We start from the raw sequence: 11,098 nt of genomic DNA, 5'->3' as shown, positions 1-11,098 counted from the left end.
GTGCATATGGCTTGTTAGCACGGCAGGCCTTGCTGTCAAAACATAAGAAAAGAGAATGGGAGTACAAAATGAATAATGTGAAGTGGATTTTCCAGTTGCCATCTAGTATGTGGCTTGAAAAAGTTTATTGGGGTGCATGTAACTTTGGGGCAAGCTAGGCCATGCATTCAATGCAACATTTTTTCTGGAAGCCCTCCTGTACCTCTCGTGAAAGGGGTATTGTGGTGTGTCGTAATTCTTGGCAGCCCATCCACTCACTGTATAGACAATAACATTTTAGAAGACCCACTGTTTAATAATGGCCCTTTAAGAAGATTAATGCCGCCTGATGCCCGGGTAATATAGGCTCTGTGACTTTGAGTCCCTCCTTCATAAATGAAACAAGATGTGTCTGCTTAAGTGTCACACACCACATGGCCAGCTAGGGTTGGTAAATGCTACAATGACCTTTCCCAGTGAATGCATTTGATTTGGTTGAAAGCAATGTTAAAGTTGAAAAACGCTTCAAAAACGCTGCATCTGAACATAGCCCAAGTGGGGGAGGAACATTATGGTCTGGGGTTAATTATTTTGCCTTATATGCAAGTCATTAACCTGGAAAGGTTGTACCTTTACATATTTCCCAGCAAAATCTGTTTTGGTTTCGTTTTGGTATGTTTTTTGGTGCAGCGGTAAAAATGGCATGAAACTCTGACAACATTGTTTAAAGCTGTGAACTAGGAGTCAGGAATGCTTCCAGGGGCGATCCCCATGATGTCCCAGTGTCATTTGAGCAGTGTTTCCATCATTTTCAGACGTTTTTAGACCTTAAGAGGACCCCCGGGGGGGGGATCGCGGTAGAAATGCTCGAGTCTCCCATAGACTTACATTGGGCTCGTTGTTCTCTCCGAGTACCCGAGTATTCCAATTTGCTCGACCGGAGCAGAGAGTACCCGAGCATTTTCATGCTCACCCATCACTAATCTTCACCTAATAAAACTACATAATATTTTTGTCCAATATTATGTCTTCATTATTAATCCCGGTAAAATAGTGTAATACTAAAATAACATGTAAAGCACAAGAAAACAAGAATATGTATAATTTCAAAGCTAATATTTTCACTCATATTTACTATGACAGGGCAAGAAGAACAACTCACTGAACTTTATTTTGCATCTTGAAGAGAGATTATTTCTAGGAGAGGACTAACTGTTTATCACAAAAATACAATGCCATTAGGTCTTGAACCTGCACGGCATGTTGTGTCTTAATTATTACATGCAATAACTTGTTTATATGTTCATGGACCCAAGTTTCTAAAATCATAGCTAGAGAACAAAATAGCACTGCGACATTATTGTGGCGAAGCCTAGAGCACGTTATCACAATGGTTAACCATAAGTGAGGCCTTGGGTTTCCTGTGTGAGGTAATTCCATTTGTTTTTGGCTGTAGAGAGAGTGTTTGGTTAATTTCAGTGAATCTGCTTTTACATTTTGGTCACACAAGGAGCACGCGATAGGAAGTCTGAGGGAAGAATAGTATTTAGGATGCAGACATGTGGGATAACACACAAGAAGACAATTGTGCAGTTGCCAGCTTTCTCTGATTTGCACGTACAACCCCTTTTTCTAGTGAACATTTTTCTATTTTTTGGCTCTACAGGAAACGGTCACAAAGATTTAGGCAGGTGTGGAGAAAATGCACTAAAGTAATAATACTTGGAAAAATAGAGGTGTTAATGGGTTTATTTTCATCAATTAACAAAATGCAAAGTGAATGAACAAAAGATAAATCTTAATCAAATCAATATTTGTTGTAACCACTCTTTGTCCTCAAAACAGCATCAATTCTGCTGGGTACACTTGCAGACAGTTTTTGAAGGAACTCAGGAGGGAGGTTGTTCCAAACATCTCGGAGAACTAACCACATATCTTCTGTAGGCTTGTGCAAATCTTCTATCTTTTCATAAATCATAGGTTGACAGCTGACGTCAGAGTGCCCGTGACTGGGGGCGCATGGCAGGGACATCATACACTACTCCTCACTTGCACGCTAAAGTCAGCAGCCGACTACAGAAGAGGGCACTGTACGGTATTGGAGTGGGGCAGGGTGAGTAGAATAGTTTATTATTTTTAATGTGTTAAATAGCTGTGGCACATATACCAGGAGGGGCCCAAGATGTGGAACACGTATATTAGAATGGGGAACATATATACCAGGATGGAGAATATATATACCAGGATGGGGGACATTTATGCAAGTATGGGAGACATACTGTATAATAAATAAATAAATATACTGTATATAGTGGATACAGAAAGTATTCAGACGCCTTTAAACCTTTCACTATTTGTTTCATTGCAGCCATTTGGTAAAATCAAAAAAGTTAATTTTTTTTCATATTAATGTGCACTCTGCACCCCATCTTGACTGAAAAAAGCAGAAATGTAGAAATTTTTGAAATGTATTAAAAAAGAAAAGCTGAAATATTACATGGTCATAACTAATATTCAGACCCTTTGCTCAGTATTGAGTAGAAGCACCCTTTTGAGCTAGTACAGCCTTGAGTCTTCTTGGGAATGATGCAACAAGTTTTTCACATCTTCCATTCTTCCTTGCAGATCCTCTCCAGTTCCATCAGGCTGGATGGTGAACATTGGAAGACAGCCATTTTCCAGTCTCTCCAGAGAGGCTCAATTGGGCTTAGGTCAGGGCTCTGGCTGGGGCAGTCAAGAATGGTCACAGAGTTGTTCAGAAGTCACTCCTTTGTTATGTTAGCTGTGTGCTTAGGGTCATTGTCTTGTTGAAAGGTGAACCTTTGGCCAAGTCTGAGGTCCAGAGCACTTTGAAAGAGTTTTTCATCCAGGATATCTCTGTACTTGGCCGCATTCATGCCACCACCATGTTTCACTATTGGAATTGTATTGGGAAGATGACGAGCAGTGCTTGGTTTTCTCCACACATACCACTTAGAATTATCACCAAAATGAAACAAAGAGTGAAAAATTTAAAGGGGCCTGAATACTTTCCATACCCATTGTGCAAATATTGGGGGCATATATATCAGGGTGGTGGCCATATATACCAAAATTGGAGACATATATACCACAATGGGCCCAGGGTATGGAAGATACATACCAGGATGGATAACATATATACTAGGATGAGGGACATTTATACAAGCATGGGGGACATATATACCAGGATGAAGGACATATAAATGAGTATGGAACATATATACCAGGATAAAGGACATATATAACAGGATTGGGGACATATACCAGGATGGGGAACATATATGCCAGGATGGGAGACATATATATCAGGATGAAGACAAATATAACAGGATGGACCCAGGAAAAATTTGCCCTCTAGAAATCTATGCTACCTTTTTTATTATTATTATTATTATTATTATTATTATTATTATTATTACTGTGCATTTGTATAGCGCCATTTATTCCATGGCGCTTTACATGTGAAAAGGGGAAATATAGACAAGTATAATAAACATGTGTAAGACAAGGGACACACAAGTACATAAGGAGAGGGGACCCTGCCCACGAGGGCTCACAGTCTACCTTTAAAACATAAAGACAAAAAAATCATAGCTTTAAAAATAAAATGTATACTGTATTTATTAAATAATGCTTTATGATTTAAGTACCTACCACTTTTTTAGAGTTTTAAATCATGTTGAGTTCAAAGAAGGTCAAAAGTCAATATCATACTTTTTCTTTTCTAATGACATTTCTTAAATAAAAAGCAAACTTCACAGGCTAGCATTTTGGTAAAAAAAAGACCTTAAATCCATAAGTTTACTATTAAAGCCATGCAAAAGTGTGCGGAGGTGGTACACCATTTCAACTTAAATGGAGGTCTTTATCAGACATAGTCAGACTATTACATACAGTTCTTTAGACTGATATAGGGTGAACAATATGGCGAGACAACCAACTGTGTGCATTGTGGTCAATGCTAAGTTTACAAAATATACAGTGGGGAAAAAAAGTATTTAGTCAGTCAGCAATAGTGCAAGTTCCACCACTTAAAAAGATGAGAGGCGTCTATAATTTACATCATAGGTAGACCTCAACTATGGGAGACAAACTGAGAAAAAAAAATCCAGAAAATCACATTGTCTGTTTTTTTTTCATTTTATTTGCATATTATGGTGGAAAATAAGTATTTGGTCAGAAACAAAATTTCATCTCAATACTTTGTGATATATCCTTTGTTGGCAATGACAGAGGTCAAACGTTTTCTGTAAGTCTTCACAAGGTTGCCACACACTGTTGTTGGTATGTTGGCCCATTCCTCCATGCAGATCTCCTCTAGAGCAGTGATGTTTTTGGCTTTTCGCTTGGCAACACGGACTTTCAACTCCCTCCAAAGGATTTCTATAGGGTTGAGATCTGGAGACTGGCTAGGCCACTCCAGGACCTTGAAATGCTTCTTACGAAGCCACTCCTTCGTTGCCCTGGCGGTGTGCTTTGGATCATTGTCATGTTGAAAGACCCAGCCACGTTTCATCTTCAATGCCCTTGCTGATGGAAGGAGGTTTGCACTCAAAATCTCACGATACATGGCCCCATTCATTCTTTCATGTACCCGGATCAGTCGTCCTGGCCCCTTTGCAGAGAAACAGCCCCAAAGCATGATGTTTCCACCACCATGCTTTACAGTAGGTATGGTGTTTGATGGATGCAACTCAGTATTCTTTTTCCTCCAAACACGACAAGTTGTGTTTCTACCAAACAGTTCCAGTTTGGTTTCATCAGACCATAGGACATTCTCCCAAAACTCCTCTGGATCATCCAAATGCTCGCTAGCAAACTTCAGACGGGCCCGGACATGTACAGGCTTAAGCAGTGGGACATGTCTGGCACTGCAGGATCTGAGTCCATGGTGGCGTAGTGTGTTACTTATGGTAGGCCTTGTTACATTGGTCCCAGCTCTCTGCAGTTCATTCACTAGGTCCCCCCGCGTGGTTCTGGGATTTTTGCTCACCGTTCTTGTGATCATTCTGACCCCACGGGGTGGGATTTTGCGTGGAGCACCAGATCGAGGGAGATTATCAGTGGTCTTGTATGTCTTCCATTTTCTAATTATTGCTCCCACAGTTGATTTCTTCACTCCAAGCTGGTTGGCTATTGCAGATTCAGTCTTCCCAGCCTGGTGCAGGGCTACAATTTTGTTTCTGGTGTCCTTTGACAGCTCTTTGGTCTTCACCATAGTGGAGTTTGGAGTCAGACTGTTTGAGGGTGTGCACAGGTGTCTTTTTATACTGATAACAAGTTTAAACAGGTGCCATTACTACAGGTAATGAGTGGAGGAAAGAGGAGACTCTTAAAGAAGAAGTTACAGGTCTGTGAGAGCCAGAAATCTTGATTGCTTGTTTCTGACCAAATACTTATTTTCCACCATAATATGCAAATAAAATGAAAAAAAAACAGACAATGTGATTTTCTGGATTTTTTTTTCTCAGTTTGTCTCCCATAGTTGAGGTCCACCTATGATGTAAATTACAGATGCCTCTCATCTTTTTAAGTGGTGGAACTTGCACTATTGCTGACTGACTAAATACTTTTTTTCCCCACTGTATAACTACTGTAATGTAGGTACTAATAGTGGCAATTCAAAATTAACACTTCAGTTCAAAACCAAACCCATAGAACTGTTTGGTATTTTGCATGACTGAGTAATAAATCTACAGTATGATGGTATTTTCTTCCAATTCCTGTTGAGATTTTTATATTATAAGAGTTGGCTCTATTTTTATATTAACCCCTTAACGACAGTCGATACGCCTTTATCGGTGGTAATTAAGGGTACTTAAACCACAGCGCCGTGAATTCACGGCGCTGTGGAGTAAGTAAATCACGCCCCCCAGTGTCGGATTTTCTCCGGGGTCTTGGCTGCAGGGGGTAGCCGAGACCCCAGAGAACATGAATCGGGTCGGTTTTTGCCGACCACGCCTTTGCGATTACCATCATTAACCCTATAATGGCGGCCGCAGACTCCATTCATTCATTTTGATCACTATGACAAACTATCATAGTGATCAATATAAAAAATTAGTAACCCCCCCCCGTTTATCACCCCCTTAGTTAGGCAAACATAATGAAATAAAGAAAATATTTTTTTTTTCATTTTTCCATTAGGGTTAGGGTTAGGGCTAAGGTTATGGCTAGAGCTAGAGTTAGGGCTAGAGTTAGGGCTAGGGTTAGGGCTAGGTTAGGGCTAGGGTTAGGGCTAGGGTTAGGGATAGGGCTAGGCTTAGGGCTAGGGTTAGAATTAGGGTTAGGGCGAATTAGGACTAGGAATTAGGGTTGGGATTAGGGCTAGGTTTGGGATTAGGGTTAGGGGTGTGTTGGAGTTAGGGTTGGAGCAAGAATTGAGGGGTTTCCACTATTTACCTACTTTGGGGTCTAAAAATTGGGGGCTAAAAAATCACTTTTGTGGAAATAAAAAAAACTTTTTATTTTCACGGCGCTGCGTTCTAAACTTCTGTGAAGCACTTGCGGGTTCAAATTGCTCACCACACATCTAGATAAGCTCCTTGGGGGGTCTAGTTTCCAAAATGGGGTCAATTGTGGGGGGTTTCCATTGTTTAGGTACATCAGGGGCTCTGCAAGCGCAACATGACGCCCGCAGACTATTCCATCAAAGTCTGCATTCCAACATGGCACTCCTTCCATTCCAAGCTCTCCCATGCACAGAAACAGTGGTTCCCCCCACATATGGGGTATCAGCGTACTCAGGACAAATTGCATAAAAGCTTTTGTTGTCCAATTTCTCCTGTTTCCCTTAGGAAAATAAAAAATAGCGGGCTAAAAAATCATTCTTGAGGAAAAGAAATGATTTTTTAATTTTCACGGCTCTACGTTATAAACTTCTGTGAAGCACTTGACGGTTCAAAGTGCTCACCACACATCTAGGTAAGTTCCTTAAGAGGTCTAGTTTCCAAAATGGGGTCACTTGTTGGGGGTTTCCACTGTTTAGGAACATCAGGGGCTCTCCAAACGCAACATGGCGTTCGATCTCAATTCCAGCCAATTCTGCGTTGAAAAAAATCAAACGGTGCTCCTTCCCTTGCGAGCTCTGCCATGCGCTGAAAAAGTGGTTTACCCCCACATATGGGGTATCGGCATATTCAGGAGAAATTGCACAACAAATTTTGTGGTTCATTTTTTCTTTTAACACTTGTGAAAATAAAAAAATTGGTTCTGAATTAAATTTTTTGCAAAAAAAAGTTAAATGTTAATTTTTTCCTTCCACATTGCTTTAGTTCCTGTGAAGCACGTAAAGGGTTAATAAACTTCTTAAATGTGGTTTTGAGCACCTTGAGGGGTCTTGTTTTTAGAACGGTGTCAATTTTGGGCATTTTCTGTCATGTACACCCCTCAAAATGAGTTTAAATATGATGTGGTCCCTAAAAAAAATGGTTTTGTAAATTTTGTTGTAAAAATGAGAAATTGCATTTTGCTTCCAAAATTGTGCTGATGTAAAGTAGACATGTGGGAAATGTTATTTATTAAGAAATTTGTGTGACACATCTCTCTGATTTAAGGGCATAAAAATTTAAAGTTATAAAATTGCAAAATTTTTGCCATATTTCCATTTTTTTCATAAATAAACACAAGACATATTGAAGAAATTTTACCACTAATATGAAGTACAATATGTCACGAAAAAACATTCTCAGAATCAGCGGGATCCATTAAAGCTTTCCAGAGTTATAACCTCATAAATTGACAGTTGTCAGAATTGTAAAAATTGGCCTGGTCATTAAGCTGCAAAATGACTGTCACTAAGGGGTTAAAAGAGTTGGTTAATCTACAATGTGCTATTGCGAACTCTGCTATTAGAAGTGGAAAGGAAGAAAAAAGACAAAAATATCTACATAATAACAATATTGCAGAAAGAGAAACCAATCACAAACTAAAATGTTTCTATACAAAAGCACAAAACATGGACAACAAACAAGGAGAACTGGAACTACTAACGCAGGAATAGAAATATGATGTCATTGGAGTCCCTGAAACTTGGAGGGATGATACACATGAATGGAATACAAGGCTACAAGGATACAACTTATTTTCGAGAAACAGACTTGATAAACGAGGAGGAGGTGTTGCATTGTATGTTAGAAAACCATTTATCTGCACAGAGATCCAAGCTTCAGAGTAGAGTTGATCGACTTTGGTCGGATCAGGTTTCATGAAACAAAATTTGTTTCAGATGAAACTGGTCCGACTAGGGCAAAAAAAGTCAGAGTTTTGTCCGAAACCCGACCCCAATGCAAGTCAATGGGAAATAAAAGTCGACATTGAGCGGATGACATTCATCCACTCAATGCCGACTTTTAAAGGCTGAATATTCTTCACGAAAAAAATGTCCAGGAAGGATGGGAAATTTTGAAAAATGAGATTCTCAAAGCACAATCGTTAACAATTTCGAAAAGAGGAAAAAATAGGAAGCATTTAAGGAAACAAGGATGGATGAACACAGAACTTTAAACACATGCTAAAAAGGAAGAAAGAAATGTTTATCAAATGGAAAGAGGTGGAATATCTAAAGAAGAATATAATGCTGTCTCAGAACCTGCAGAGGACGCATCAGATTGGCTAAAGCTGACAATGAATTAAGGCTTGCAAGAGATGTCAAAAACAATAAAAATGATTTGGAGGATATGTCCAAAAGTAAAAGAAAAGTCAAATATGTTATAGGATTTTTACAAGATAAAATTGATGAAATGGTAAGAAAGGATGTTGAGAAGGCCAAACTTTTAAATTCCTATCTTGCATCTGTTTTCTCTCAGAAAGGAAATGTAACATCAACTGATCTTAACTGTCCTATTAACAGAATAGAAGAATCCAGGCTATCTATAAACAGAAAGATAATGAGGGAATACTTAGCTAACAAAAATTAATTCAAGTCTCCAGGTCCAGATGAATTACACCCCAGAGTACTGAAGGAGAAAGCAGAAGAAATTTTTGAACCACTCTCCATAATCTTTGAAGATTCTTGGAGATCAGGAGAAGTCTCAGAAGACTGGAGAATAGCGAATGTTGTTCCTATCTTCAAAAAGGGGAAGAAGGTGGACCCAGGCAACTATAGGCCGGCGAGTCTGACTTCTATACCAGGAAAGATCTTTGATCAAATTATTAAACAACATGTATGTACGTATCTGGATAAGAATGAAGTGATTAACAAGAGTCAACATGGGTTTGGAGCTAATAAGTCATATCAGACTAAATTAATTTCCTTCTATGACAGAATCACTGATTGGGTGGATCTGGGAAATCGCTGTAAATATAGTATATCTTGACTTCTGCAAAGCATTTGACAAAGTATCTCATACCATCCTTATTGAAAAAGTGACTAAGTATGGAATGGACAAGGCAACTGTTAGGTGGATTCATAACTGGCTTAGTGATCAGACCTAAAGAGTGGTCATAGATGGCTTCACATCTAGTTGGAAGAATGTCGCAAGTGGGGTACCACAGGGCTCTGTTCTGGGCCCTGTATTGTTCAACATCTTTATCAGTGATTTAGATGAAGGAATTGAGGATTAGATTTGCTGATTTCACAAAGTTAGGAGGGATAGCTAATACTAGAGAAGAGAGAGGATTCAAAAAGATATAAATAAACTGGAGCAGTGGACAACAACTAACAATGGTGTTTAACAGGCAAAAATGCAAAGTACTATATCTGGGCAATAAAAATGAAAAAACATATACAGAATGGGAGGAATAGGGCTAAGCAACAGCACATGTGAAAAAGACTTGGGTATACTAATAGATCATAAACTAAGCATGAGTCAACAGTGTGATGCAGCAGCAATAAAGGAAAATGCAATTCTGTAATGTATTAACTGAAGCATGCAGTCTAGATCACGTAAAGTCATTATTGCCCTCTACTCCTCTTTGGTCAGACCTCATCTAGAATACTGTGTCCAGTTTTGGGCACCACATTTTAAAAAAGACATCAACTACCTGGAGCAAGTTCAGAGAAGAGCGACCAGAATGGTGACTGGTCTGCAAACCATGTCCTATGAGGAACAGTTACAGTATTGGAAATGTTTAGCTTGCAAAAAGAAAACTAAGATGAGACTTAATAGCTGTCTCCAAATATCTCAAGGGCTGTCACCTTGTAGGAGGATCATCTTTACTCTCAATTGCTCAAGGAAAGACTAGAAGCAATGAGATGAAACTGAATGGTAGGAGACACAGATTAGATATTAGAAAAAACTTTTTGACAGTGAGGGTGATCAAAGAGTGGAACAGGCTGCCACAAGAGGTGGTGATTTCTCCTTCAATGGAAGTCTTCAAACAGAGGCTGGACAGACATCTGTCTGAGATGATTTAGTGAATCCTGCTTTGAGCAGGGGGTTGGACCACATGACCCAGGAGGTCCCTTCCAACTCTACCATTCTATGATTCTACAAGTTAGTAGCATTATTAGCCTGTCCGGTACACGCACTTAACCGAGCGCTGCAGGGAGAAAATTCCCTTTATTCCCCCCCTACACCGTTCAAGTTTTGGCCATGGGGAGGGCACCAGCGCTGTTTCAGTCATCGCTCTGAGTATACAGAGCGGTGGCTGTAACTGTGTACCGTAACTAACTGACACTGGCTCTGCAATAGGGCTGGCTGTCAGTCAGTGTGGGGCATGGTTAAGACCGATGCTCTGTAAACTCAGAGCAGTGACTGAACCCATTCTGTCACTGCACCCATGACTGCCGGGGGAAAGAAAGGTTCATTTTCTCCCCACAGCGTTCAGCTAAGTACAGGCGCCAGACAGGTTAATAACGCTACTATCCTGCAGATTAACCCCATTTCTGCAGGTTAATAGCACTTGTTCACTTGTTAACTTTGTGTACATGGCAGATGCGAAGGAGATGTGAAGAGCATCAGCTTCTGAAGCTTGCAGATGCTATAATTAGCATGATTAGCAATACTTCAGCCAAAACATTTACATATCGCTGATTTTGTGCCTAATTTTAATAAGATCTCAGATACAGATGTCAAATTCATATCTGACCTGCAGTGTTTGGCCCAACAGAAAATACTAAATGTCTACTAGAACTGGCCCATCAATAGATAGCGCA

This window comes from Dendrobates tinctorius, unplaced genomic scaffold (assembly GCF_039654945.1).
Source record: "Dendrobates tinctorius isolate UK_male_01 unplaced genomic scaffold, ASM3965494v1 ptg000370l, whole genome shotgun sequence".
In the NCBI taxonomy this organism is placed as follows: Eukaryota; Metazoa; Chordata; class Amphibia; order Anura; family Dendrobatidae; genus Dendrobates; species Dendrobates tinctorius.
This window is presented reverse-complemented; position numbering follows the sequence as displayed.